Source organism: Rhinopithecus roxellana, chromosome 9 (genome assembly GCF_007565055.1).
Source record: "Rhinopithecus roxellana isolate Shanxi Qingling chromosome 9, ASM756505v1, whole genome shotgun sequence".
Classification (NCBI taxonomy): domain Eukaryota; kingdom Metazoa; phylum Chordata; class Mammalia; order Primates; family Cercopithecidae; genus Rhinopithecus; species Rhinopithecus roxellana.
Genome location: NC_044557.1, coordinates 44,242,506 through 44,248,505, shown reverse-complemented (window position 1 = coordinate 44,248,505; position 6,000 = coordinate 44,242,506).

Sequence of the window (6,000 nt, the reverse complement as noted above, 5' to 3'; positions counted from 1 at the left end):
CAGGGGATGAAATGATTATCCGGTGGAAGTTGCAGAGAGGCAGATTTCCACCTGCCTCGATGTAGGGAAGAACTGATAGGACCTCAAGATAATACGACCTGTTATATGAGGTAGTAAGTGGGAGGTAAACATTTATGGCATGAGTTCAAGCAGAGACCGGATAAAGTACAGAGTATTTGTTTCTAACATTCCTTCAGCTCTAAGATTCTATTGATTTTAGTTAACAGAGACACATACATGATGAGACATGATGAAGTCAGCTAGACACCACCTCATCAAACAGTGTTAACACGGCTGGCATGCATTAAATATCTTCAGAAAAGGTGAGGTTGTAATTTTTCTAAAAGTGACTTTACTATGCAACATCAGCCCATGGTGAGATTCCGTACAGTAAAATGTAAATCCAAAGACCTTGAGGACATCCAACAGAAACTAAAGAATTGTGACCCAAATTAGGATTGTGACTGAATATCCTTCATGCACCAAGCAACAGTGCATGGTATCATTTACATGTTTGCAAACTCCGAAGAGATCAGGGATAAAAGTTACCAGAGTTTAAGCCACTGTGATCAATGGAACGGAATAACACCAATGGAAAGAACAATGGGAAAAGAGCACCCAGCCAGGAGGATCACTTGAGCCTAAGAGGTGAAGGCTGCAGTGAGCTGAGATCACTGCATCCCAGCCTGGGTGACAGAGTGTGACCCTATCTGGAGAAAAAAAAAGTACCCAGCAAAGAAATAGGGGAATATCAATGCTTTCAGGATCAAATAAGAGGAGTGTTATCCGAAGGAAACTAGTCATTAATAATGCTAAATGCTGCAGAGTGGGATGTGTATTTGACAACTAGTCACTAGTAGCCTTTTGAAGGGTAGTTTCACTAAAATATCGAAGACAGAGTCTAGATTGCTATGGGTTGGACAGTGCATGAAATGCCCACATAATCTTAAATGGTTATGTTTTCCTCAGAGTTCCATTATATATCTTCCCTGATTATATCTGACCCCCCTGATGGGATAGGATCTCATTAAACAGGAAGAACAATAGAAATTTTTCTACATCCCTTAGAATCAAACTAACTTCTGATTAGTATTAGCCTTAATATTATGGGAAAACTCTTGGAACAAGTTAGATCAACTTGTTTTAAATAGAAATTTTCTGACTCTAAAGAGTGGTGCTCAGCACTGAATTTGTACATTTGGCATGTACTTACTGAGAGCCTACTATTCCACCAGACTGGGCAGCACAAAGACTGTAAGAAAGTCCTTCATGGCCGGGCGCGGTGGCTCAAGCCTGTAATCCCAGCACTTTGGGAGGCCGAGAAGGGCGGATCACGAGGTCAGGAGATCGAGACCATCCTGGCTAACACGGCGAAACCCCGTCTCTACTAAAAAATACAAAAAAAAAAAAAAAAAAAAAAAAAAAAAAAAAAACTAGCCGGGCGAGGTGGCGGGCGCCTGTAGTCCCAGCTACTCCGGAGGCTGAGGCAGGAGAATGGCGTAAACCCGGGAGGCGGAGCTTGCAGTGAGCTGAGATCCGGCCACTGCACTCCAGCCTGGGCGACTGAGCGAGACTCCATCTCAAAAAAAAAAAAAAAAGAAAGTCCTTCATTAGGGCTTCCAATGGGGAATCAGTGTGTCTGAAACAATGACATAAAGGTTTATTATTCAGTTTGATAGTCTTTAGTCTTGGGAACTTATTGAGGGCTTGATGAAAAGTATTTTTCAGGTCAGCTATTTTGATTCACAAACTTAGCATTTTGAAGCTATGCCCAGGATGACTGACAATTTAGTGATACCTTGTTATGAACGTAGATATTAATCAGATACCCAACATTTGAAAGGCTACAGAAAGTCTGTTATAGTGCTCAAGGTTGAAGCATGATTGAAAATAAAAGGCTCTTTTAACATAACGTGGCAACAAAAGGGTCTAAATTAGCAAATTATTTTTATTAGCAAGTTAAAGTCTCCTCTCATGAAGTTTTAAATATTATTTCTGAATCAGATATATTATTTATTTCATCTAGGAACCAGGGTGTGTCGGGAGGGTGGGGGAACACCTTGGGTACTGAGATATGATATAACTAAATTCCTATTACGGTCTTGCTGTTTGATTAAAGCTGAAAGGTGAGGTTTTTAATCCTCTGCGGCTAAAATGATGCCATTAAAGTCTCTTTGCTACTCAAGATTTGTAATTCTGGAAGGGAAGAATTCATTTATGTTAGGAAGGCACATCATTCTTCAATGTATGTATTACAGGGACAAGGTGTGGGGGAAGGGGAACCTATAGATCAGGGATCAGCAAACTGTGGCTTGTTGCCTAATTTTGTAAATAAACACAACACAGCCTTACAATTCACTTACATGTTGTCTATGGATGCTTTTGTGCCACAACAGCAGTTGAATAGTTGTGATGGAGACCTTACGGCTCACCAAACCAAAGTGTCTGGTCCCTTACAGAAAGTTTGGTGATTCCTACATATATCGAATAATTCTGACTAAAAAGCAAAATACACTCGCATATACAATAGGCAATAAGAAATATGATATATTCCAACCAATGAGAAAACTGGAATTTTAAACACGTATTAAACATTTGATATAATAATTTTGGTGGATGTAAATATGTTTTAAATTAAAAAAACCACATTAAAATTAAATACAGATACTTAGGCTATCACTTTCCTTGCGAATACTTACAGAAGCTTATGATTTCACCCTGTAAGGTGATTTTTTTTTTCTACTACCCTGCAAAAAGTGAAATGAATATTAACCTAAGTACCTGCAATTTTAGTGAACCGCTTTATTGGATAGGAAAACTCCTCTAGGTCTTTAAACCCTCTCCATCATCTACGCCCCTAAAATGGTAGGTAGACTATTGTGTTTCCGAGTATATACCAAGTCTTCTGAGAAAATAGCGTTAATTCTACAGACTTATTCAATACAGCTGATAGAAACAAGCAGCACTTAAAAAATATATATCCTAGAAAAAGATGTAACTGACCATTACCATCTTTCTATGCCAGTTAATACAAAAATGTCAAGCACATGTCAAAATTAAGAGTTAACATCTTTTTCCCAAAACGCTGTAGTGCATTTTTAAGGTGAAAGTATTATTTCCCCTCTTATTATGTTGAAGGGGGACAATGTAAAGTGCTGTCTGTATGCATTCTTAACTTAATCTGCACTATTTTATATTTGTCTTCATCCTGTAACCTGTTACCCCTCCCACCCGCTCCTGCTTTTAAAAACTGCCGATACAAGGCTGGGCGTGGTGGCTCACACCTGTAATCCCAATGCTTTAGGAGGCTGAGGCAGGCGGATCACCTGAGGTCGGGAGTTCGAGACCAGCCTGACCAGTATGGAGAAACCCTGTTGCTACTAAAAATGCAAAATTAGCCAGGCATGGTGGCACATGCCTGTAATCCCAGCTACTTGGGAGGCTGAGACAGGAGAATCACTTGAACCCGGGAGGTGGAGGTTGTGGTGAGCCAAGACTGTCCCATTGCACTCCAGCCTGGGCAATAAGAGCGAAACTGTCTCAAACACACACACAAAAAGAAAAAAAAAACATTGATACAAAGGGTCTTTTTGGTAAAATTTCCCAGATGTCTAATTTTTCATCTTTCCCCATCCCAACTAACTTGACTTGCAGTATAGTAATAATTGAGAACACTATATACCCTGTGGTCTCATTATTCATCCAAGGGCCTCACAAGTGGGTATTCAATGTATATCTGTGGAATGCATGTATGACCAAAGAGGAAGAGTCCACAGAATGAAACGGGAGCTCACATTTGAGTGTGGTACAAGTCCCCAGAAGCAATGAAAGACCACCACAGACGTCAGCTACCTTTAAAAGGCAAATACAGGATAAAAGTTTAGAATGATTCCTGGCTCCAAAACACTGTCTTGAGTCTAATGTAAGATTTTAATAAAAACATCTTTATGCCTATGAAATAAAACATAATTTTTAGACAAATGCAAGACTAACAAAAATATACCTACATATGTAAAATTCTAGACTTCACCTTAAGTCAAGTCATTTTAGGACTTCTTCAAATTTCCTTTGCTATAAATGAGGATATGGCCCAGGACTAGTACTCTGGGATGCTGATTCAATTCCTACATTTGCTATTATTTGGAATGGGCACATTTTATTAATGATTTAGGTAACAAGTACTTGAAAAATTAGTGTGGGAAGATCTGCTTTGGAGAATTACCCATGTCAGTACATAAATGCCACCATTTCACTTTAGGAATCCAGATGCTACAAATATCCAAGGAGACTACTTGAAAACGGGACAGGTTGACAGAGATGCTAAGCTTCACATTACCTTTTACACGAATACGTCTTTCATATGGTAAAATATAAATGCCAAAACCCAACATATCTCTTCACAAATACCAAAATCATATTGGCAACTAAAACATCAGGTCATTTTAAAATATTTTTATTGATGTATTATTGCACTCTACATCAAAACTCCAACAGGGCTTTTCTTCTAGCTTTTTCACATATAGACCGAATGCTGGGCATTTAAATATTAGTGGTGTATATGTCAGACATTTTTAAACAAATATTTTGCAGCAAATGGCTAATTCTCACTAAATGTTCTGTTATGGAGATGGTTTAAAAAAAAATTACAACGGCTACTTTTGCATTGAGATCTCCATAGTAACATCTGCAGTAGGTTGGATTTGGTCATCACATCTTGCAGTAACATTATCTACTAGGGTTATGTATCCAGGCAAAGGATCCCAAAGGCTCAGTGTGACACCATGTATCATATGCTTGGCAACACAAAATAACTAAACGAAACTGGCTTGATAGCTACATGCCATATGATACTAACAGGCAAAATCCTTAAAGTTGCTAGTGCCTTTAGTCATTCACTTAGTAAATACTTTTGAGCAACAAGCTATGTGCCAAATACTATTTGAGTGTACTTTGGAATCTTCTAACTTCAAACTTATCCCTAATCTCAAATATTTATTGAATGAGTTTGGTACAGGAAAAATAATACTGAAATGGAAGTTCAGGAGTCCTGGGTCCTAAAACTGACTGGAGTCACTGTGGCAACCTCTGTGGGTATGCTTCATTGGATAGTCTCTTACAGTCTCTTTTCAATCTAAGTAATTCTACAATAATCTTGAAACCATCTTATGTATTATCTCACCAACTGTTAGGACCTGTGCCAGTAAGACTGTCTTGTGTTTAGCTTTCACTAAGATTCTAACGCATACCTAATTACACTCGGAAGATCAGTTTTTTCTTATTGCCAAATTTAAGACTGGCCGTGCTGGGAAAAAAATAATCTGGCTGGCGTGCTGGGAAAAAAATAATCTGGCTGACAGTAAGGTGGCAGTATTAATAGCAGGTAAGGCGCCATGCAGTTTTTCATTCACTTTAATTAGTGGAATAGATTTCCTATAGTTCAATTTCTTTCTTTAAACTTCAGAAAGACATGCCTAAATTCTGAAGTACCTTTAGTTTTCTTACCTAAACATAGATCCAATAATTCAGTTTCCTATACCTGCTCCCAAACACTGGTCTGTGGTGATTCGTGGTGAAAAAGAAAGCAGCTCAGGTAGTGATTTTTTCTATTAAGCTGAACTTGGTGCCTAAATTCTTAATTTCCTAAATTATGTCATTTTTATTGTCAAAACATCCTTCGTCCAGTACTTACACATACAAAATTTTATCATTTTAGTTATTTGTTGACTAAGCAAAACAAAAAGTAACTACAACGGTCCCAACACCTAAAAAAAACTAAGCACAAATCCATCTCTGAAATAGGAATGTTTGGTCAACACTGCCTTAGCCAAAATGATTAAGTAATCTCTTTGACTTTACACAGTTATCTCTAGTGGTAGACCTTTTTCTGAAGCAGCCCCATTTCATCTTTGGATAATTAAAAACCGATTTCAATCTTGAGCCAATGGTCCCAATCATGACCCCTTAGAAACACATAAAGTATCTTAATTATTCTGCCTCATG